The sequence below is a fragment of the Odocoileus virginianus genome, chromosome 3 (genome assembly GCF_023699985.2).
Source record: "Odocoileus virginianus isolate 20LAN1187 ecotype Illinois chromosome 3, Ovbor_1.2, whole genome shotgun sequence".
Taxonomy (NCBI): Eukaryota; Metazoa; Chordata; class Mammalia; order Artiodactyla; family Cervidae; genus Odocoileus; species Odocoileus virginianus.
The window spans coordinates 25,913,777-25,938,689 of record NC_069676.1 but is presented as its reverse complement, the minus strand read 5'-3'; the positions used below and the strand labels follow the sequence as shown (position 1 = coordinate 25,938,689).

The 24,913-nt window shown below is 38.9% G+C and overlaps 1 long non-coding RNA gene across 1 annotated transcript in view; it reads left to right on the top strand.

The window, feature by feature from the left end:
* The first annotated feature begins 2,767 nt into the window (after positions 1-2,767).
* The window catches only part of LOC139034350 (uncharacterized), a 62,324-nt gene continuing 40,178 nt past the window's right edge, over positions 2,768-24,913 (top strand). The window contains exon 1 of the long non-coding RNA XR_011486794.1: positions 2,768-2,857. This is a non-coding gene — a long non-coding RNA (uncharacterized lncRNA). The remainder of the gene's footprint in view (positions 2,858-24,913) is intronic.

The following is a 24,913-nucleotide window of genomic DNA, read 5'->3' as shown; positions in this document are numbered from 1 at the left end:
AAAGAGCAATGATAAACACTTTATGCTGATTAGATATAAGGATAGATTGGGGAAGCAGTGAGACTAAGGAAATTTTCAGAGTGTGAACAGCACCAAAAGAATGTAGCTGAGAATCCACTCCTGCCTGTTTTTGCCAAAGAGAAACACAAGGCCAGAGGGACCACTTCTTCCAAATCTGGAAAGGAATACAGGTTTCCATCTTTAAAATCAAATTTCCAAACTCTGAGTCACTTTCAGGATAAGCCAAAGAGGTCTGGCCACCATTTATGATCTCTGGCTTAGAAACTAAGGAAATAATATTGTGAAATAGCAGATAAGAAGTGGAATGAAGAAAAGACACAGTTAATTGTGATTTCACAGATGCTTTCGCCTGCTTTACATGAAGGCCTCAGTGGACAGATCAGATCTCTGCAGTGCAAAGAATGACAGGCAGCACGGAAGGAAAAAGCACCAGGCACATCCATCAATTTCAATATCAACCCCATCAGTTCCAAGGAGATGATGTCTGAAAAGTGAGAGGACAGAGACATGGCAATACCTGCAGGAGGCTGAGCAGCTGAAAGAAGTTGAAAAAATGCACTTTACCTGAGCTTCCAAATCACAGCAGATGGTGAGATCTGAAGGGAGATAAACATTAAGACCTGGAAAGCAAGCAATTTGTCCTGTCAGCTTTCAAGGGCTGGTGCAGATGAAAGACCAAGGACTAGATAGAAACTGTGCAACAGCAGCTTTTGACAACACTCAACACTGTCTACTGGGTGGGTGATGGATGGTAACCTGCTGAGGGGAAAGGAATCCCTTTAGCAATGGGAAGGAACTTCAGAACTGCTTAAAATTAAAGAGTAGTGTGAGAAATTAGAAGCAAATAGGGCACACTACATGGCAAAAACAAATCAGATAAATGAAACGACACTCTTTTCAGATAGAATATAGAGGAGTGATATAACCTACAGGGCTGAGAGAATCTGGGTTAGTTTTTCTGGCTCCTAGCTCCTAAGACAACATGGAAGGTTCTCAAGTTAGTCACTACCCAATGCACTGGCAGGATGATAGAGTTGGGATGGCTGATTCTGCAGGATGACTTTAAGAGGCTGCCTATACTCTCACATAAATTTACCACTCATTCATTTATTTATTCATTGATTCCTTCATGATTTGGTCCATACATATTTATTTAGATAAATGCCTGATCAGGTGTTAGACATGGTCCTTGGTGCTGGAGATAGAAGTGTGAATAAGATAACGACCCTTTCTTCCTAGAGCTATGTTCTATTTGGGGACACATCAGTTAATAGCTACCTGGCCTGTTGCTCATTTTCTCTTTTATAAAAATGACACAATAATTGCTGTATTTACTATTAAGACAGTAAGAGAGTTACTGAGAAATTTCTGTAAAGCAGGATATTCATCAGTTATTACAGCTAACATTCTCATATCTGTTTCCCAGGCTCTGTGATATTATCTTGCTAATAAACAGATTTGATGATGCCACCCGTACTTTGATGTCTTTTTATTATTTATAGGAGGGGTCAGCAAATTTTTCTGTAAAGGTTCAGGTAATAAATAGTCCAGGCTTTGTGGGCCATATAGTCTCTCTCATAACTATTCAAGTCTGCTGCTGCAATGCAAAAGCAACCATAGATCACATATAAATGAATAGGAGTAGCTGTGTTCCAATAAAATTTCATTTACAAAAACAAGTGGTGGTCCAAGATTGGCCCATGGGCTCCAGTTTTCCAACTCCTGATCTAGTCTGGAGCAGAAAGGTCCCAATTCTTTAGTATAGCATATCATCTAATACCAAATTCTAATTGCATTTCATCCTCCTTCACTCCTCTTGTAAAACTAAACAATTTGCTAATTCATGATTTCATAATATAGTTTCTCATTTAAAAAATTGATAGTGATTATTAAAAAATACAAAGTTTAAATACCAAATGAGAACGTACTGTGCATACTACTGTGGAACTTCAATTTTTAATTAATAATATTATTACTTAATGCATAGATTCTACCTTAGTCTGCTCAATGGCTGCTTATTATCCCACTGTATAGATGAACCACATTTCTTTAACCAGTCACTCTGTACTTCAAACTTCCTGGCTATGTTACTTCCTCTGCCTTGAAAGACTTTCCTTGTCTAGTTGGCAGTCTTCTTAAGAGCAAGAACCAGTTTAGATATTTTCTCTATAAAATCTGTCCTGCATTCCTTGTACAAAATCCACTCTGTTCTCATTTATTTTATATATGAATCCTAAGAGTCTTGGAGTAAGTGTGCTAGGTATTAATAATAGATAAAATTTAATGAGTGTTTACTAGATACCAGATATTGTTAAAAGCACATTATGTGCATTAACTATCTACAAAAGCTAGTTCCTATTGAACTGCTCAACATGATGTTTTTTACTCTAAATTTTAAACAAGGTAGGTTGACTTTTTCTGTTAAATGAAAGCTAAAGAATCCTACTTTATATGTATTTAGGAACATCTATCATTGAGCATGGATCCTGGCAGATACAATATTAAAGCTGCCTTCTCCTTTTAAGCAGTAAGTTCTCTGACTATGGTCATAAGACCTTAATCACACAGGAATAATCAGGGTCCAGGATAGTAATTTGCTCATCAACGGAATCTCAGTAAATATCAGTGTAGTGAGTAAATGGAGGAGGGCATGGCAAACCACTCCAGTATTCTTGCCTAGAATATTCTTGCCTATTATTCTAGAATATTCTTGCCTAGAATTCTGTCCATGGACAGAGGAGCATGGCTGACTACCATCCACGGAGTCGCAAAGAGTCGGAAACCACTGGGCCGCTAAGCACAGCACAGCAGAGTGAGTTAATGACTCAGTACAGAGGTGAGATAATCTACTGAATGGGAAAGGCACTTTAGTACTTTTTCTGAGTCCAGTTTCTTTAACTTCCAGGGGTTTACTGATTTAACTGCTTTGATGTAAGATTCGGTGTGAAGAGCAGGGTGGCATTACAGAGATGAGCACTACTAATTAGTTCAAGGCAGCTTCCCCAGTGGCTTAGACAGTACAGAATCTGCCTGCAATGCAGGAGACCCAGGTTTGTTCCCTGGGTCGGGAAGATTCCCTGGAGAAAGGAGTGGCAATCCTCTCCAGTATTCTTGCCTGGAGAATCTCACGGACAGAGGAGTCTGGGGGGCTACAGTTCATAGGGTCACAAAAAGATGGATACTACTAACACTTTCACTTTCAACTAGTTCTAACCTATATAAGCTGTATTTTTCCACAACTCAAAACCTTGATTTAAAATACAGTCACACTATAAGTTATCCAAAGTTGAAAAAGGAGAGTGATTTTTAGAAATATTTTTATAAGAGACTTTTGCACTAGGATCTATTAATAGATCAAGCTCTACAGAGACCAGATTTCCTGGCACCCATCTTGGAACTGTGTTATCTAGGTGAACAAAGGTAGAGTCTGCCACCAAAGAAGCCAAGTCAAATTCATGTAACATAGCGAGACACGCCTCCATGATGCTGAGAGTACTGGGAGCTAACTCCTGATTTACTGGTAACTGTAAGAATGCTTCTCAGGCCAAGCAGTAAATTAAGGGCAACCCTGCATTTACCACATTGCACTTTATGGCTTCTCAAGAGTGGTAGGATAAATATATCACATAACAATAACGATTATTCAAAAAGCCAGGCACTGTGCGAAGTGTGTTACAAAAATTTTCTTTTATGAAACCCCCCACTAGGGTATAGGTATTTTCAGTCCCAATTTATAGATGACTAAATTGAGACCTAACTTAGACCTATGAAAGGGCTTATGACCTATTAAGGGCTTATACAGTGGTAGTGTTGTATTTGAGACACCCTGATTCCAGGCCCATGTTCTATTTTACTAAAGCACTCATGCCATGGAAATTCAAATAGAGCAGTTAACTTCTGACTTCTTGTTTTCTTAGGAGAATCTGGATGCAATGTCACCTCATATATCTTCATTTGACACAGAACTAGATGTTCCAAGTTGTTTTCTCCAACTCTATAGTCCAAAGGGTTTGATTAGTCAAGCTAGCAGACATTTTGAGTTATTTATGAGTATGTAACCCTCTTTTCTCCAAGAGCCTAAGGATTTGGAAGATTCCTGCCTCCTAAGAAATTATAGGAATGAGGAGAATTAAAGAGAAAGGCAGAAAAAGGATTGGTGAGATTTACATTCATTTTCTTCAATGTGAAAACAATTCACATAATGACTCAGTATGGACGGGGCTCTCCTTCTATGTGACCTGAGGCCAAATGAATGGTGTCTCTAATACCTTCACATGGTCTGGAGCCAGGAAGATACTCCCAGATCTGCATAACCTCAAGAGCAGGGTAGAAATTTCACAGCCTCATTACGTTTACTGGCTGCCACACTGGAGTTGCTTCTGTGGCTGGTGGTGAGTGAGCAGTGGAGAACATCACTTATACTATCAGCAGCTTCTGTTAGTATGAGGCTGTCAGGAGACAAATCTCCATTGGTTCCTTATATTTCTGCACATCTGAAGAAGGGCTGTCTTTTCAAGGATGTTTGCAAGGTAAACAGTCTTGGAAGATAGAGATAGTATCTTCCTATGGAGTAGAGGTAATAGTTTGTTTCTTGCCCAGGATAATGAATATCATGCAACCTTTTGGGGCAAGGCTAAGGCAGGTTTGCTTGCAGCGCATTATTCTCTATGCCTGAGGTTGCCGAGCTGTGAGACAAACCAACAATGTACTCAGCATATGCCTGAACCACTCATCAGCCCATGGGCAGTGGGTGGAAACAAGGGGAACTGATGTGAAAATGAACTCATGCTGTTTGTGTGCTGTGGGTGATAAAGTCCTTTGTCTTTGCCCCATGAGGCTTGTGTTCTGCCAAGATTGATTATATTCTTTGCAGTCGAAGATGGAGAGGCTCTATACAGTCAGCAAAAACAAGACTGGGAGCTGACTGTGGCTCAGATCATGAACTCTTTATTGGAAACTTCAGACTTAAATTGAAGAAAGTAGGGAAAACCACTAGGTCATTCAGGTATGACCTAAATCAAATTCTTTAGGATTATACAGTGGAAGTGACAAATAGAGTCAATGGATTAGATTTGATAGCCTGAAGAACTATGGACAGAGGTTTATAACATTGTACAGGAGGCAGTGATCAAAACCATTCCCAAGATGCAAAAAAGTAAAATGATTGTCTAAGGAGGCCTTACAAATAGTTGAGAAAAGAAGAGAAGCAAATAGACACGTATAGAAGTAAAGGCAAAGGAAAAATGGAAAGATATATCCATCTGAATGCAGGGTTCCAAAGAATAGCAAGGAGAGATAAGAAAGCCTTCCTAAATGATCAGTGCAAATAAATAGAGGAAAAACAGAATGGGAAAGACTAGAGATCTCATCAAGAAAACTAGAGATCTGAAGGGGACATTTCATGCAAAGATAGGCACAATAAAGGACAGAAATGGTTTAACCTAACAGAAGCAGAAGATATTAAGAAGTGATTGCAAAAATACACAGAGGAACTAAGCAAAAAAGATCTTAATGACCCAGATAACCACGATGGGGTGTTCCCTCACCTAGAGCCAGACATCCTGGTGTCTGAAGTCAAGTGGGCCTTAGGAAGCATCACTACAAACAAAGCTAGTGAAGGTGATGGAATTCCAGTTGAGCTATTTCAAATCCTTAAAGATGATGCTGTTAAAGTGTTGTACTCAATATGCCAGCAAATTTGGAAAACCTGCTCACTTACAAGCAGGGAAAAATAATCAGATCCTCCATAGTCCTGATATAGGCCTGCCAATCTACAAATTTATGGTACCCAAGATGGTCTTAATGTTGTGTCCAGAGAAGCACAGCCAAAGAAGAATTACATTTTTCATTAATATATTTAATTTTTATTATTACTGGGTAGCCTGAGTGTTGGCCAGGTTCTATTACTTCAAAAATGAAGCATGTCTAATGATGGAATGTTTCATTATGTGTAGGTCCTGAGGTGTCTACTTCCATATAGAAATCCTTATAAACATAAAAAAAAAAAAAAAACAACCCATCAAGGAAACAACAGTCTATCCCTTTTCTCACCAAGTCCTGAAATCCATACTGTATTGAAAAGTTCTGATGATTATGGGTCTATCCTTAAAGAAAATATAAATTAGACTGAGCTAGTTAATAAGATGATGATTTATTTGTCTTGAATGGGTTATAAATCTCTTATATCCAAATATCCAATCTGCCATTAACTAATTGACAAGAGTCTGCTAGGACCACTCTTCTATTAAGTACAGCACATAAGTATCTTTTCCTAGGGCAACCCTCTGTTGGTATAACACTGGTTCTCTTTGTGATGGAGACAGTAAAGATGGGGGAGGATTTCAACTCTTTTAATTTCAGGTTGACCTGAAACCAGCCTACTTTAAGAAGTTTTTACCTTGAACCTGTGATTTTAGAGAAATTATTTCCCAATAGTCCCTCCTTTCATGTCTCTCTCTCTCTTGTCATTGATATGATTATAGGAGGTAATCAGTATTTCCTCCATAACACAAAAACACTTTCAGTCTTCAATAAACAATGTGCTCTCTTCCTCTATTCTTGAATTCTTGAACCCAAATGATGATCTTACAAGGGTGATGGCTTAAAAGATTTGGTTTCTCCTTTAACATTTATAACCTGTTTGACCTGAACTGAACCATCTGCAGATTGATACATAATTTTGTCTTTTTAAAACTTAAAAAAAATTATATCCCCTTCACCCATTTCTATCAGGTTTTTTTTTGGAGGGTGGTGGTAGGGGTATATAGCCCACAGAAACTTTATAAAACTCTCTCTCCTACCCCTGAATACCCTGAAGCTCCTTGAAGTCTCTGAAGCAAAATCATTCTTATCCAAGTGCTATGTTACAATGCTACACACCCTCTCAAGGTTTTAACCCTTATTGTCTAGACCAAAGGACACTTACTCTCTCTTTTTTTTTCATTTATTTTTATTAGTTGGAAGCTAATTACTTTACAATATTGTAGTGGTTTTTGCCATACATTGACATGAATCAGCCATGGATTTACATGTGTTCTCCATCCTGATCCCCCCTCCCACCTCCCTCTCTACCCGATGCCTCTGGGTCTTCACAGTGCACCAGTCCGAGCACTTGTCTCATGCATCCAACCTGGGCTGATGATCTGTTTCACCCTAGATAACATACATGTTTCGATGCTGTTCTCTCGAAACATTCCACCCTCGCCTTCTCCCACAGAGTCCAAAAGTCTGTTCTATACATCTGTGTCTCTTTTTCTGTTTTGCATATAGGGTTATTGTTGCCATCTTTCTAAATTCCATATATATGTGTTAGCATACTGTAATGGTCTTTATCTTTCTGGCTTACTTCACTCTGTATAATGGGCTCCAGTTTCATCCATCTCATTAGAACTGATTCAAATGAATTCTTTTAATGGCTGAGTAATATTCCATGGTGTATATGTACCACAGCTTCCTCTTGCATCACATGCCTGGGACAACTGTCCCTACCTCCCCACCTAATTGTACACAACTTAAGCAGCCTCTTAGAGATCCTAATGTTTCTTAGGTTGGACTGATTTTTCTCTTGAGAATCAACCATTGCAAGGGCAGTGCTTTCTATCTTTGGAGATGCTATATACTGACTGGTCATTTCTTAATCTCTGTTGTAAACAGGAGATGGGAGGACGCCTTGAACTCTTTACATGTGGTTAATTTTTATTCTGTCATACCAGCCCTGTATTCAACTTTGCTAACTCTCTGACATCTTGAGCTGATGATGTTATCACCTGATGGGTAAGGGCAACTGTTCCATGTTTTGATTCTATATTTGGGTTTGGTCCCTAGCTCCACTGGATAGAATTTTGTTCTAACAGCTCATATTCCCATGGAGTTTATACAAGCTTTCTCAGCTGGTTCGGGACAGTTAATTAGCACAGTTACCTCAGCTGTGCTGACATTGGTTGATGATATCAGTGTAAAACCAGCAATGTTTTGGAATGATAGGCTGTGTGAACTGATGCCAAAAGAACCCGGCTGCCTTTTTCTCTTCTGTTCAAAATATGTTTAAATTGCAGCTCTTCTTCCAAAGTACTGGTAACACTAGTGATTAAAAAAAAAAAAAAACTGCCAAGACTAATATTATAGCAAACCAGAGAGGAGCTAATCACTGGTCATTAAACAAAATTTATTTCCAAAGAGAAATATAGAGTTGTATGGGTTTAAAAGCACCGAACAATGCTATTTTTATCTTGCAATTCAGTTCCACACATGGTGATCTCACTGAGCACTGTGACCAGGCAAAGTTGAGGGACTTGTTACAGTGAGTTTATTAGTTGCAATGGGATCTTGTTTCATTTAATTTGTGCTGGGGGCTGTTATATGCAAATCACTAACATGGTACACAGTTGGTTACAAAAGATATCAGAACAGAAAAGGGAGCTGCCTTCACATTCTTCTAGAAGTATCTCAATGATATCATTTCACCTTATTATTTTTTGGAGACATGTTAAAAATTATCTGTCATGCTCTCTCATTGAAAAAGGAAATTTTAAAAAATATTTTAGATGGAATTAAAATCATAATATTTAACATTCTGGGTAATTCATGCAACGTGCTGTTTTGAGGAATTCAACCAAACATCAGCTGTTTCCCTGCTGTAGTTTGGATTGCTTTTCACTGCTTGACTTCAAATTATTGGATAAGGGATTGGCGTCTCCGCTAAGGACACCTGACATGTGTGCCTTGGTATGGCACAAGGACACTGCTCAGTAGGGGTACTTTCAGGGGAAAGATGATGGGCTAAGTGTTTTCTAACAGCATTTTGGGGGACTAATTCTTGTACTTTCAGAAGAAAGATACTCAGTCAGCTACCTCTAGGACTGATAAAGATGAGGCGTAGGGCTGTACCCAATTAAGTGGTCATCTTACAACAGGACTTATATTTTCCTAAGACTTCCAGTCCCAGTTTGGAACTTATGATCATGTTGAAACCTGTCTATCAGATATCTGTTTTCCGGCATAGTTGAAATATCCCTAAGAGGCTTTTCTATACTAGGAGTCTAGAATCATCATCATTTCAGCCTGGGACATGCAAGTACAAGCAGTCTATCCAAGACTGTCATCCCACAGTCTGGCACTGTCCATGTCTTTGCAGCAACATGGACTATTTGGGGAAAATGCTACTTCTCTCCTCACTAGTTTCTCTATATGCCAATAAGAATGCAAAGCTGTGTTCTGGGCTGAGTGAGCTTCAGTTATATGTGATTTAAAGAGGCCAAATAATAGATAGCCTTATGTAAATTGATGACATTAGGCCACACCCTCCCAACAGACACAAAAATAAGCTCAAAATGGCTTAAAGATTTAAACATAAAACAAGGAAACATAGAACTCCTAGAAGAGAACATAGGCAAAACATTTTCTGACCTAAATCATACCAATGTTTTCTTAGGTCAGTCTTCCAAAGCAACAGAAATAAAAACAAAAATAAACAAATGGGATCTATTCAAACTTACAAGCTTTAGCATAGCAAAGAAAACTGTAAACAAAATGAAAAGACAACCTATGGAATGGGAGAAGACATCTGCAAACAATGTGACTGACAAAGGCTTACTTTCCAAAATATGCAAACAGCTTACACAACAACAAAAAACAAACAACCCAATTGAAAAATGGCAAAAAGACCTAAATAGATCTTTCTCCAAAGAGGAAATACAAATGGCCAATAGGTGCAAGAAAAGATACTTAATATCGCTAATCACTCTATTCAGTTCAGCTCAGTTGCTCAGTCATGTTTGACTCTTTGCGAGTCCATGGACTGTAGCACGTTAGGCTTCCCTGTCCATCACCACCACCCGGAGCTTGCTCAAACTCACGTCCATTGGGTTGGTGATGTGATGCAAACATCTCATCCTCTGTTGTCCTGTTCTCCTCCTGACTTTAATCTTTTCCAGCATCAGAGTCTTTTTTTCAATGAGTCAGTTCTTTGCATCAGGTGGCCAAAGTATTGGAGTTTCAGCTTCAGCATTAGCTCTTCCAGTGAATATTCAGGACTGATTTCCTTTAGGTTTGACTGGTTGGATCTCCTTGCAGTCCAAGGGATTCTCAAGTCTTTTCCAACACCACAGCTCAAAAGCATCAATTCTTTGCACTCAGCTTTCTTTACGGTTCAACTCTCACATCCATACATGACTACTGGAAAAACCATACTTTGACTATATGGAATTTGTCGGCAAAGTAATGTCTCTGCTTTTTACTATGCTGCTAGGTTTGTCATAGCTTTTCTTCCAAGGAACAATTGTCTGATAATTCCATGGCTGCCGTCACCATCTGCAGTGATTTTGGAGCCCAAGGAAATAAAGTCTGTCACTGTTTTCATTGTTTCCCCATCCTTTTGCCATGAAGTGATGGGACCAGATGCCATGATCTTCATTTTCATTTTTTTTTTTTTTTATTTTTTCCATTTATTTTTATTAGTTGGAGGCTAATTACTTTACATCATTGCAGTGGTTTTTGTCATACATTGAAATGAATTAGCCATGGATTTACATGTATTCCCCATCCTGGTCCCCCCTCCCACCTCCCTCTCCACCCGATCCCTCTGGGTCTTCCCAGTGCACCAGGCCCGAGCACTTGTCTCATGCACCCAACCTGGGGTGGTGATCTGTTTCACCCTAGATAATATACATGTTTCAATGCTGTTCTCTTGAAACATCCCACCCTCGCCTTCTCCCAGAGTCCACAAGTCTGTTCTATACATCTGAGTCTCTTTTTCTGTTTTGCATATAGGGTTATCATTACCATCTTTCTAAATTCCATATATATGTGTTAGTATACTGTAATGGTCTTTATCTTTCTGGCTTACTTCACTCTGTATAATGGGCTCCAGTTTCATCCATCTCATTAGAACTGATTCAAATGAATTCTTTTTAATGGCTGAGTAATATTCCATGGTGTATATGTACCACAGCTTCCTCATCCATTCGTCTGCTGATGGACATCTAGGTTGCTTCCATGTCCTGGCTATTATAAACAGTGCCGCGATGAACATTGGGGTGCACGTGTCTCTTTCAGATCTGGTTTCCTTGGTGTGTATGCCCAGAAGTGGGATTGCTGGGTCATATGGCAGTTCTATTTCCAACTTTTTAAGAAATCTCCACACTGTTTTCCATAGTGGCTGTACTAATTTGCATTCCCACCAACAGTGTAAGAGGGTTCCCTTTTCTCCACACCCTCTCCAGCATTTATTGCTTGTAGACTTTTGGATAGCAGCCATCCTGACTGGCGTGTAATGGTACCTCATTGTGGTTTTGATTTGCATTTCTCTGATAATGAGTGATGTTGAGCATCTTTTCATGTGTTTGTTAGCCATCTGTATAATGTTGCATTTTAAGCCAACTTTTTCACTCTCTTCTCTCACTTTCATCAAGAGGCTCTTTAGTTCTTCTTCACTTTCTGCCATAAGGGTGGTGTTATCTGCATATCTGAGGTTATTGATATTTCTCCCAGCAATTTGGATTCCAGCTTGTGCTTGATCCAGCCAGAATTTTGCATGATATACTTTGCATAGAAGTTAAATAAGCAGGGTGACAATATACAGCCTTGACATACTCCTTTCCCTCTGGCCAGTCCACTGTTCCATGTTGGGTCCTAACTGTTGCTTCTTGACCTGCATACAGATTTCTCAAGAGGCAGGTAAGGTGCCCATTTCTTTAAGAATTTTGCACAGTTTGTTGTGATCCACACAGTCAAAGGTTTTAGCACAGTCAATGAAACAAATGTTTTTCTGGAATTCTCTTGCTTTTTCTATGATCCAAGGGTGTTGGCAATTTGATCTCTGGTTCCTCTGCCTTTTCTAAATCCAACTTGAACATCTGGAAGTTCTTGGTCCACATACTGTTGAAGCCTAGCTTGGAGAATTTTGAGCATGAGCATTACTTTGCTAGTGTGTGAGATGAGTGCAAATGTGCAGTAGTTTGAACATTCTTTGGCATTGTCTTTCTTTGGGATTGGAATGAAAACTCACCTTTTCCAGTCCTGTGGCCATTGCTGAGTTTTCCAAGTTTGCTGGCATATTAAGAGCCAGCACTTTCACACCATCATCTTTTAGGATTTGAAATAGCTCAGCTGGAATTCCATCACCTCCATCTTTGGCTGCAAAGAATATAATCAATCTGATTCCAGTATTGACCATCTAGTGATGTCCATGTGTTGAGTCATCTCTTGCGTTGTGGAAGAGGGTATTTGGGACGACCAGTGCATTCTCTTGGCACAACTTTGTTAGCCTTTGCCCTGCTTCAGTTTGTAGTCCAAGGCCAAACTTGCCTGTTACTCCAAGGATCTCTAGACTTCCTACTTTGGCATTCCAGTCCCCTATGATGAAAAGGACATCTTTTTCTGGTGTTAGAAGGTCTTGTAGGTGATAACAGCACCATTCAACATCAGCTTCTTCGGCATTAGTGACTGGGGCACAGACTTAGATTACTGTGATAATAATTAGAGAAATGCAAATCAAATTATGATGAGGTATCACCTCATGGTGGTCAGAATGGCCATGATTAAGAACTCTACAAATAACAAATGCTGGAGAGGGTGTGGAGAAAAAGGTCCTTCTTTCACTGTTAGGTGGGACTGTAAGTTGGTATAGCCACTCTGGAAAACAGTATGGAGGGTTCTCAGAAAATTAAAAATAGAATTACCATGACTGTATGCTAATTCACTTCAATCATGTCCAACTCTTTGTGACCCCATGGACTGTAACTGCCAGGCTCCTCTGTCTATGGGTTTTTCCAGGCAAGAATATTGGAGCAGGTTGCCATACCCTCCTCCAGGTTATCTTCCCAACCCAGGGATTGAACCTGAGTCTTTTATGTCTCCTGCATTGGCAGGTGGGTTCTTTACCACTAGTGCCACCAGGGAAGCCCGGATTTTTTGTTTTTTTGGCTGCACCACTATAGTCTGTGGGATCTTAGTTCCCCAACCAAGTATCGAATCCAGGTCTATAGCAGTAAAGATCCAGCTCTTAACCACTGGACCACCAGGGGATTCCCTAGAGTTAATATGTGAGCTTCCCTCATAGCTCAGTTGGTAAAGAATCTGCCTGCAATGCAGGAGACCCCAGCTTGATTCCTAGGTTGGGAAGATCCACTGGAGAAGGGATAGGCTAACCACTCCAGTATTCTTGGACTTCCTTTGTGGCTCAGCTGGTGAAGAATCTGCCTGCAATAGGGGAGACTTGAGCTCGATCCCTAGGTTGGAAATATCCCCTGGAGAAGAGAAAAGCTACCAACTCCAGTATTCTGGCCTGGAGAATTCCATGGACTACACAGTCCATGGGGTCACAAAGAGTTGGACAAGACTTTCACTTTCCTGCAATCCCAACCCTGGGCATATATATTAGACGAAACTCTAATCCAAAAAGATACCTGCACTCCTATGTTCATAATAGCACTACTTACAATAGCCAATACACAGAAACAACCTAAATGTCCATCGACAGATGACTGGATGAAGTAGTAGCCACGTAGACAGTGAAATACTGCTCAGCCATAAAAAGAATGAAATATTGCCATCTGCGGCAACATGGATGGAACTAGAGATTGTCATACTGAACGAAGTAAGTCAGACAGAGAAAAACAAATATTACATAATACTATTTATATGTAGCACCTAAAAAAATGATAGAAATGAACTTATTTAAAAATCTTATTTACAAAAAAATACCATCTAATATTATTATATGTGGAATCTAAACTATGAAACAAGCAAGCCTACCTACAAAACAGAAACATATTCATGGACACAGAGAACAGATTTATGGTTGCCAAGGGGAAGGTCATTGTGGGGGAGGATGGAGTGAGATGTTGGGGTAGAAGATATAAGCTATTATATAGAGAGTGGCTAAATAGCCAGATGTTACTGTAAAGCACAGAGAACTATATACAGTATCCTATGACAAACCATAATGGAAAAGAGTTTTAAAAATGTATGCATCTGTATAACTGAGTCACTTTTCTGTACAGCAGAAATTAACACAACACTGTAAATCAACTATACTTCAATACAAAAATAATAAAGAGGCCAACTAAGAAAGTATTTCATGCATATAGCAGGGGCAAGAGAAGCAGGAAGAGACCTGAGGAATAGGTGTATGTATAGGTCAATTTACATTTTCCAGGCCAAACAGAACACATTTTGCAGTCAGTAAGCTATGGAAACGGTAAAACTATTTTAAATAACCCCGCATGTTCTGCAAACTTTTACACACCTCACTGCTCCATCATCTATAGTGAACAGAATTCCCCAAATTTTTATAATTTCTCTTCCAAGGTATGCATTCATTTTTACTTCACTGATAGTTTAATGCCCAAAAAATTATTTAAAATTAGAAACTAACAACATATGCAGATAGTCTTAACAACCAGAATTTCTGATCTGCTTTTTAAAAAATTTCCAACATATCTCAGTTGAATACTTCCTGTGCTCTAGGTACAGGCTTGATGTCCAGTTATAAGAAACCTCTACTAGAAAAAAGTCTGTGTATCTGTGAACAGATAGAGCACCTCATTATCTGCCTGCATATTAGATGTTAACTCTTCTGTGGAGAAGGAATTTCCCCACACTCTTGTGACACACTTTCTCCTGTATCAGCATGGTAACAGGTTCAGTGAAAAATGATTCAGACACACTCTCTGATCTCATAAATTTTTAAGCATCATTGTGAGCCAGGGTTTTCAAGACCTGATTTCAAAAAAAAAAAAAAAAAAAGAGCTCAACTTAGTGGCTCAAAAGTGGTGCACACATGACCAAGTCAAAGGCTATTCCACATTTTTAATGTCCACTTAAAGGGAAACTTTGGCTGACTTCTTATTGAAACTTGCTTTTGAGTGAAGTTTAAATTGACATGATTGGATAAATTCTGGATTGATTTCAATTATATTTAGGAAGCAGCCATAAATATTTGCATGAAAAAGGAAAAGTGGGCTATGCAAAATAGAAAAGCAATTTTTATGCAAATTTGTATTTTGCCTTGGTGAAGGAAAGTCAGGACCAATGCACAGTTTGGTAGCCAGGCTTATGTGCCTTTTAGAAGAGGATTCATATTTTTATAAAATCAAATTCCCAAATGGGTCCATGTCCCAAAGAAAGTTTAAATACTGCTGCAGTAAATTGTGGACTTTGGGGAAGTATTTTGTTTAAAGAAATACATGTTCTTATATAGTTTGCTTTGAGAAGTGGCTGTTCAACAAATGTTGACTGAGTGAGACCGCTGCCTAGGAGCAATTACTTAATGGTTTGTGTTTCAGTTCAGTTCAGTGGGTCAGTCATGTCCGACTCTTTGTGACCACATGGACTGCAGCATGCCAGACCTCCCTATCCATCACCAACTCCCAGAGTTTACTCAAACTCTTGTCCATTGAGTCGGTGATGCCATCCAACCATCTCATCCTGTCATCCCCTTCTCCTGCCTTCAATCTTTCCCAGCATCAGGGTCTTTTCAAATGAGCCAGTTCTTCACATCAGGTGGCCAAAGTACTGGACTTTCAGCTTCAGCATCAGTTCTTCCAATGAATATTCAGGACTGATTTCCTTTAGGTTTGACTGGTTGGATCTCCTTGCAGTCCAAGGGACTCTCAAGAGTCCCAACACCACAGATCAAAAGCATCAGTTCTTTGTACTCAGCTTTCTTTACGGTTCAACTCTTACATCCATACATGACTACTGGAAAAACCATAGCTTTGACTGGACGGAACTTTGTTGGCAAAGTAATTTCTCTGCCTTTTAATATGCTGCCTAGGTGGGTCATAACTTTTCTTCAAAGGAGCAAGCTTCTTTTAATTTCATGGCTGCAGTCACCATCTGCAGTGATTTTGTAGTCCTCAAAAATAAAGTCTGTCACTGTTTCCCCATCTATTTGTCATGAAGTGATGGGACTGGATGCCATGATCTTAGCTTTGAGCTTAGAGAATGTATATTCTCTCAGGAACCCAAACTGTTCTACAGCGTGACAAGTAATCTGGTCTCAAAGTACAGTGGCATTCCTGGATAAAGGCTGGAATAAGAGCAGAGGCTTAACTAGTTCATTATGAAGCCTATGAATACAACTCACACCACTGTGACTATTGTAGATGTGTCTCCCAGTATTGCAAAACTCATGCTTCATAATTATTTTGTGCTTTTTTCATTTATTTATTTGGTGAAATGAAGAATCACATGCAAGGACTATGCTGTTGCGTAAAACTACCGATTGTGTAAGGATCCAAGAAACACTGCTGGGGATGAGGATGGGCAATAAAGATCCTAGTACTGATTTCCACCTTCCACATTCCTATCTCACCCACTCTCTATGCTCTCTTTCTTTCCCTCTTGAACTGTGTCCACAGCACCTCCATCCCACCCCCATTTTCTTCCTCTCCCCTGTCCCTGGCTAGGCCCCCTTTCTCCCTTAGCTCTCAGCCTCAGATTACAGGAAAGCTATAGCTCTGTAAATGGCCTGAGGAAGGGACAGGATCACATTTCATTTGCCTGGAAATTTAGACTTGCAAATTAATCTACAAGAAACAATTGCAGGAGCAACTTAAAACGGATGTGGACAAGGCAAAGCAGAGCTGAGGGTGAGGGTGGGGCATGCAGGGCAGCTATTGTGCTCTTTCTTCCACAGCCTCATGCAGAACATGCTAGCTTCCTACAAGGGTTAATCGAGGTAACTGAAAATGTTCATAGCATTATGCCTGTAATATAGCTACATTCATTTTTGACTTGATGAAATTATCAGCTATTTAACAGCCTTTTAGGGTGTTTTGACTGCAACATTTTCATTTATACCTTAACGCACAATTGCCAAATGTAGGAGCCCTGTTTGCTGGTGGGGTTGGGGTAGTAAAAAGGAGCTTTAGGAGCTTAGACAAGGCGATATATATATACAAGGCTTGCGCTCATAAGGTGTTTGTTTTGATGCCTTAGAAATTGCTACAGCATTTAAATTAATTTCTTTCTATTTCTCTCTTCATTTAGCATTTGCTAAAAATATTAGGTCATGCACAAAAGACCTCAGAACCAGTGTATTTTACATTGGCAATGAAGATTGCCAGTACTGGCTAAAGAGCATTTTTATATACTTCTGATTTATTGTTTTTTTTTTTTTATATGGTAGGTCAGCAACATTTCAAGAAATGATGTCAAGTAGTGTTTTTATATTGAAAAGGTTTTCTCAGTTTTGAGAACCTTTGAAATTCAGTTCAGTTCAGTTCAGTTCAGTCGCTCAGTCGTGTCCAACTCTTTGCGACCCCATGAATCACAGCACGCCAGGCCTTCCTGTCCATCACCAACTCCCGGAACTTACTCAAACTCATGCCCATCGAGTCGGTGATGCCATCCAGCCATCTCATCCTCTGTCGTCCCCTTCTCCTCCTGCCTCCAATCCCTCCCAGCATCAGGGTCTTTACCAATGAGTCAACTCTTCGCATGACGTGGCCAAAGTATTGGAGTTTCAGCTTCAGCATCAGTCCTTCCAATGAACACCCAGGACTGATCTTTAGGATGAACTGGTTGGATCTCCTTGCAGTCTAAGGGACTCTCAAGAGTCTTCTCCAACACCACAGCTCAAAAGCATCAGTTCTTTGTACTCAGCTTTCTTCACAGTCCAACTCTCATATCCATACATAACCACTGGAAAAACCATAGCCTTGACTACATGGACCTTTGCTGGCAAAGTAATGTCTCTGCTTTTTAATATGCTATCTAGGTTGGTCATAACTTTCCTTCCAAGGAGTAAGTGTCTTTTAATTTCATGGCTGCAATCACCATCTGTAGTGATTTTGAAGCCCCCAAAAATAAAGTCTGACACTGTTTCCACTGTCTCCACCTTTGAAATTAGGAGTCTTAGTTTTCTCTCATTGTTTTCTAAGTCCTCTTTGGAGAGTACAGCCAGCTCTCAGTATGGTTAATTATAAGTGGTATATAATTTAACTTCATTATGCAGCCAATATATCAGGCAAGTTTTATGTTATTTTTCAGTAATAGTATATTATTACCATAATTACTCTTGGTAGTTATTAGCCTTTGTTGATTGCTCTCTTATTCCATTATTACTCAGGTCAATACATATGTGGCTATGTAGAACCTGAGTGGAGAAACACAGAAGTAGTAGAGTGGCTCAGATGGTAAAGCATCTGTCTGCAATGTGGGAGACCCGGGTTCAATCCCTGGGTTGGGAAGATCCTCTGAAGAAGGAAATGGGAGCCCACTCCAGTACTCTTGCCTGAAAAATCCCATGGATGAAGGAGCCTAGTAGGTTCCATGGGGTCGCAAAGAGTCGGACACGACTGAGTCACTTCACTTTCACTTCTCACAATAGAAGAACCAGGGAAGGCTGCTGGCATCGTTCTGGGACTGAAGGAACAGGTAGGATGTCATTGGGTAGGGATGAGGGAAGAATATTCTAATCATAGCAAGAGAAAAGTCATGGTAAAAAGTAATGTGTGTGTAGGATATTGTGAAGAGTTGTTGGGAACCCCTGGGAGCCTAAGACACAAAGTAGATGAGTGGTGTCCTGAGAAGAAGGTTGAAAAGCCTACTAGAAAGTGTGGATTAAGAATGGGCTATGAAAGACCTGGAATGGGACAGTGAGAAGTTTGAAACTTTTTACTGTGTGTGTGCGCACACATACACATATGTGCTCAGTGGTGTCTCGCTAGCTAATGGAAAGTCATCGAGTACAGTCGAACAGAGGTTATCAGAGTGTATTGTTTTAAGCAACTCAAACCCCCCACTCAAGAAATATGAGAAAAGGGAATTAGAAGGGATTTGGAGAGTTGGGCAAATATTCTTTAGCAAATATTCTCCCACTTCTTTGATAAGACCAAAGAATACCTACAAAAGGGAAAGCAGAATTATGACAATGATTATAAAACCTCTAATCCTTTGGTTTTAAATTTATTTTTATGCTGTAATGACATGAACATCCTCATATCTTTTTCTGTCTCTCTCTTACCTTTTCTGATGGTCATTACCCTGTCCCTTATTCGAACCCATTTTCAATTTTCTTAGACTCAAAGATGTTCTTATTTGACTGGATATATAATAACACAACATAGGCTAAATTCATCATTACCAAACATCTATTTTTAATCTTGTTTATTTCTATAGCTCTATGGTTGCAATCTCATCTACCTGAAGATGAGAACAATTCTGTTCACCACATTTTAAGAAGCACTGATTTCGACAGATGGAACACTGACCCTTTCATATAACCTATATTATTATGCACCTCTGATAGGAAATTAATAGCTCTAATCTTATTTTCTAATGTAACTGGCATCTTTTGGGACTCATTAGTTAACTAGTCCGTTTAGTGACTGAAGTTTACCAACGAGTACAGAGATTTTACCTTTAAGTTCACAGTTGTGTTAAAAAATAGAAGGAAGGTGTTTGCTTAACTGGCTAGCTCATCTTCAGTCTCAGATATATCTTTCATCCCAAAATATTCTTGCTTTTCTTGCATTGCTATTTGTCTGATGATGAATTCCTTGCTAGACACTTTCTTCCCATGAACAACTAAGCAATATATTTAATCTCTTCTTCCAAGAAAGAACATAAAACATAACATGACTTTTATACAGTATTTCTTATTTATAAAATTGACCTTTTGCTTGAATGGACAGTTTTCCTCTTTGTATTTGATGCATATACCCGGGAACACAATCAGAAGATTTCTATTGATTGTTCTGAAGCAATTTAGTTCTGGTCATGGTTGTACTGGATTTGCAATTATACTGAGGAGAGGTATTATTGACTAGGCTTGGTGATTACCACACTGACATCAGATTCAGCCAGAGGTGAAACAAACCTACATCTCCATGTTGGTGTTCCTCTTATAAAAGATCTGCACTGATTCTTCTAAACCATGGAAGAATAACACGTGATGCTATGTTTTAGTCACAGCAATTTACTTCTGTATGCAGTTCATTTACTTTTGAGTATAAGCAGCTTAAGGTACTGACTTAGGAAAGATATATATTTGAGGAGGAAAGATATACAATGAGGAGGTTAATTATTGACCCAAGATACATAGGCTTTTGTCTAGCAAAACAAATAGGTCTCCTTTTGTATTAAAACAATGATTTCCAGACAGGTCTTATTAATAGATGGATTACTCTTGCATATGTTTACTCAGATTGAATGTGGTCTATTAAATAGTAAATCCATTTTTAATATAAATTTGAATTTCTTGGTTTATGTAAAATAAATATATATGTAAGCCCCATAGCAAGAACAGTATGTTCATTCATAGAAAACAGGGATGTTTTATACACACTAAAGTCAGGTGTAAGTGATAGTTTTTGGTGAAAATTCAATGGAACATGTATATAAATAAAAGTTACCTGGAACAAATATTTTCTTAAAATATCAAGCCTGATTATGCTGAAAAATGCACTAATATATAATCCATTGGTCCATCTGCAGAGAAGGTTGGCTTAACTAGAGACAGCAGTGTATGCATAGAGAGATTAGGAAATGAAAAATACATTGTTCATACTTAGCATATGATTAACAAAAATGTACAAGTAATTTGCTGAAAATAATTCCCGGATAGACATACTATGCTTTTTTATTTTCTACAATATGCTTACTTTTGTTTTGCAATTGAAATGAAAATGACCAGAGTAAACCATAAGGATATTTTAAATAAGACTCTCATATCTAGAACACAAAGATATTCTTTACCAACAATTGATGCAATATATCTTCAGGTTTTATTTGTTCTAAAAAAACATAATGATTATCATAATTTGAAAGTTTGACAGAGAAGCCACTTGTCATCCATTGTCAACCATGTCTGCCTACAGAAAAAAATTCATTTATTTGCAAATACAGACAAACTTGTTTTGTTGTGTTTGTTCACTTTTTATCAACTCAAGTACTTTCAATTTAGACTGAAAGACTGCTGCTTTTTCACTGTTTTATGAAGTGTAATTATTTTGGTATCAATATAATACCCTTAACTGGGTTATATTTATATCTTTGTGGACAGAATTGACCTTATTGTAGAGTTTAGATAGTATAATTCTTCAATGGGAGATCCATCTAATATCTGAAAAATTCTTCACAGAACTAGAAGATTTTGATCACATGATATTTCTGATTTAATCTACTGAGCCACAAAAGCACTGGTTTAGAAATAGGCTTATTATGGAAGAAGTAGATCCATGCTCTCAATCTGTCAGATTCCCACATCAGCTAGCCTGTTGAGAAATCTGCATTTGACACCTTTTGAGTTGACCAATATTTTAGAATCCTAGCATCGCAGAGCTGGATCAGCTAATAAGAGATAAAGTAGGTTTCAATTATTTCAATATGGTCCAATTGACACAGGGAAGAGAAATACTCAAGTTTTGTGGTCAGAGGATACATAGAAATCTCTCCACAGTCATCTCGCAAAGAGTGCCTTTGGTCGCTCAGGGTGCCTTATAATAGAGTACAGATGGTCCCGTACAGACCCGTTACCACCACTCAGAAAAACCCTGTTAATCAGGTGAGACGTCAAAAGCATCAGCTCAACATCCTGGAGGAGCTGGCAGGAGCAGACAGTGCCGCTGATTCTCACTTGCTAGGGTGAGATCCAGAAGGGAGGCTTTCTCTACTGACAGGCAGAGAACGCTGAAGCTTGAGTAACTTGGGTGAGCAAAAGTTTTATCTGAAGTATTCAGAAAATGTGGGCAAAAGCAAATGTTTGGTTTAAATTAAGTGCCTAAGAGACTCAGTTCCTTGTCTTGTTTTTGTTGATAGGGTTGGGATGGTCAACTCAGAAAGAAGGGAACAAGTACATCCTATTTGAGACTCTTTACAATATTTGCAGAGATTTACTACTATTTCCAAAGGTCATGTAGGGAGCTATTAGATATAGGATATATAATTTCTCAAACTGTACTCTAAACTTCTGTCATTTAGGGATCTTCATATTTCTTATCCATTCTGAACCATGTTTTTTAACCCATTTCTCATGCATTCTACAGAACACATAGGGGCCAATCTAGGAATGAATGTGAAATATAATTATTGAACAGCCTTGTTTACTAATGCTATCTTCTTTTGCTACAGAATATGTTAATTGCTTCTGGTCTGCACAAAAAATGCTGTTTTTTTCTTTTCTGTTATATAGAATTGCCAGTTAAAAACAAAAGTTTGAAAGGAATCAAAACACTAAAGTAAATTTAAAAAAGAGCCAACAAGAGATGCTGAGTAATTTTAAAAGAAACCATAAAGTTGAAATGAAATAACAATGGAAAATGGGACAAATAATCCATTACTTCGCCAACAAATGTAGATGCCTTTGACACGGTCAAAAAATCACATTGATGACAGTGATATACATACTTATCTCAGCATTTTGGATATTTTTATTTCAATGATTTTTCAGTGAATCATACTGTCTTGGGACAGCTCAATGTCTTATGACATTTCGCTAACCATATAAAACTTTAAGCTTTACCTAGCAGCCAGAGAACAAACAGAAATGCAAAGGCACAGATTTAACACTGAAAGTGAAAACTACCTCTAGGAAAATACTGTACCTTTTTGAGTATAATATAGAAGTATAGACAGAAAAACACAAGGCACACTGTCTCTCTAAACACACACACATGTGTGAACACACATGTAAACACACACAACTCTTTGTGACCCATGGACTGTAGCCTGCCAGATTCCTCTGTCCATGGAATTCTCCAAGTAAGAATACTGGAGTGGGTAGTCATCTCTTCTCCAGGTGATCTTCCTGACCCAGGGATCAAACCCTGGTCTCCTGCATTGCAGGCAAATTCTTTGCTATCTGAGCCACCAGGGAAGCCCATATATGTGTATGTGAAGTGAAATTCACTCAGTCATGTCAGACTCTTTGTGACCCCATGGACTATAGAGTCCATGGAATTCTCCAGACCAGAATACTGGAATAGGTAGCCTTTACCTTCTCTAGGGGATCTTCCCCACCCAGGGATTGAACTCAGATTCCCCGCATTGCAGGCATATTTTTTTTTTACCAACTGAGCCACAAGTGAAGCCCATATATGTGTATACGTCTGTATAAATAAAGATATCACACTTTTAATTTAAAATGTACAACTTAATGACTTTCTGAAGGTCAGTATCACACACTAATCTGGTTTTGCCACAGTTTTAGGGAATAATGAACTCTTACATATGCAAAATTGATTTAGAGTGTTTAATACAATGTTATATGAGATTGAACCAGATGGGCCTTTTCTTTATAAATCAGGTCCTTGGAAAATCGGAATACGTTTTGGAGAGACTCCTGAGTACTCCCCCCAACACATCTGCACATCCCCATTGTGTGCATGGGGTGGGGCAGGGGACACCCAGACAACAGTACAGCCATGTCTCCTTGCCTTGTCTGCACAATGACCGCCACCGTCTTCTGCTGTCCCTGCTTTGCCAAAGTTAGTGACTGAAATCGAAACCAGTGGGCCTGAGGAATGCTGAACCGAACTGTTGCTCATGTCATTAAAAACTCAGCTAGGCAGAAAGCTAGGAACGGAACAGTTGACAAAGATAAAGCTGAGAGCTCTGTGGCTTATCCTTAATTAGGTGTTGGCACTGGTTCCTGTCAAACCAGGGGGAGAGTGTGTGTTGCAGACACTGACGCATACAGACAGTGCTAGTCACAGTTGGAGAGAACAGGGGGTGCATTCAAGCTGGCACTGAGAGGGATTTAGATAAGTACTTGAGGGAACAAAAATCGAAAAAGGAGGATGATAGCAATGGAAGCTTTAGATGAATTGCAACTGAGTGCACCTTTATTACAGCTTATCAGTCTCCAGACAGCTACAAACCAACCTTCCTAGTGCATTTCTCTTCATGTTCCCTGGATTAAAGGTCAAAGTAACTCAAATTTATATGTTCTGTCGCCCAGTCTCGGTCTCTCCCTTTGCTCACCTATAGGTGCCACACATCTCAGGGGCTGGGGATCCCTGGCATGAAACTTCTATTCCTTGAATGAAGCAAGGGCCTCTTCTCATTGGAAAGGTTCCATTGATTTAAAATAATTATCATGTGGGAAGAGGTTGCAAATAATGCAATATTAAAAGGTCACAAAAATCCTACTGGCATAAATACATGCATGGCAATGGGCCAGCTCTAATAGCTCTTGTCCATAATTGCAGTTCTATCTTGCATCCATCTGATATATTCAAAGAGCTAATATTCTGGTTTATTAGAACACTGTCTATATGTATTCTCAACATACACAAAAGCTGTGTGTTTTCATAATATGTATAAGCACTTCAGACGGTAAGCTGTGCACATTGCAGCTAGCAGATGGTAGCTCTTATCACAGATAAAAGCACATATATATGTTTCTGTAACGACACCCTCAGAGAGAACGGATAAGAGAAGAATCCTCTCCACATCACAGCTTACATTACCCATCTACTTAGCCAGCAAACAGCATATGTTTTACTGCTGTGGAAAGGCAGTGCTTGAGAGGAAAATATGATAAAAATAAACTCAGAAATAACCTTATGGATAAATACAAAAACATACCAATTGGAAGTTAGGTGTGCATGTGGAAGTTAGGTAGGGCAGAATTTACCATGTTCCAAAAGTGAAACCAAAAAAAGTATATCATGGAATTGATTGCCGAATAAAATGTAGGGTATCGAGTTTACTCAAACATCAGATGAACAGTGCATAAACATTTAGTGTAAGTATATTCCAAATATTGCTTGCCTCATGGCTCATGTAAAATTTGGAAGACACTTAGGCTAAATATCCTGAATTCTATCTTAATAGTTATTTGACACCTGTCTATCTAAAGTTCAAATTTAAATGGGTCCCTGATATTTTTATTTGCTAAATCTGACCACTACAGTCTTACTCTGCTGTTATTAAGGTTTTTAAC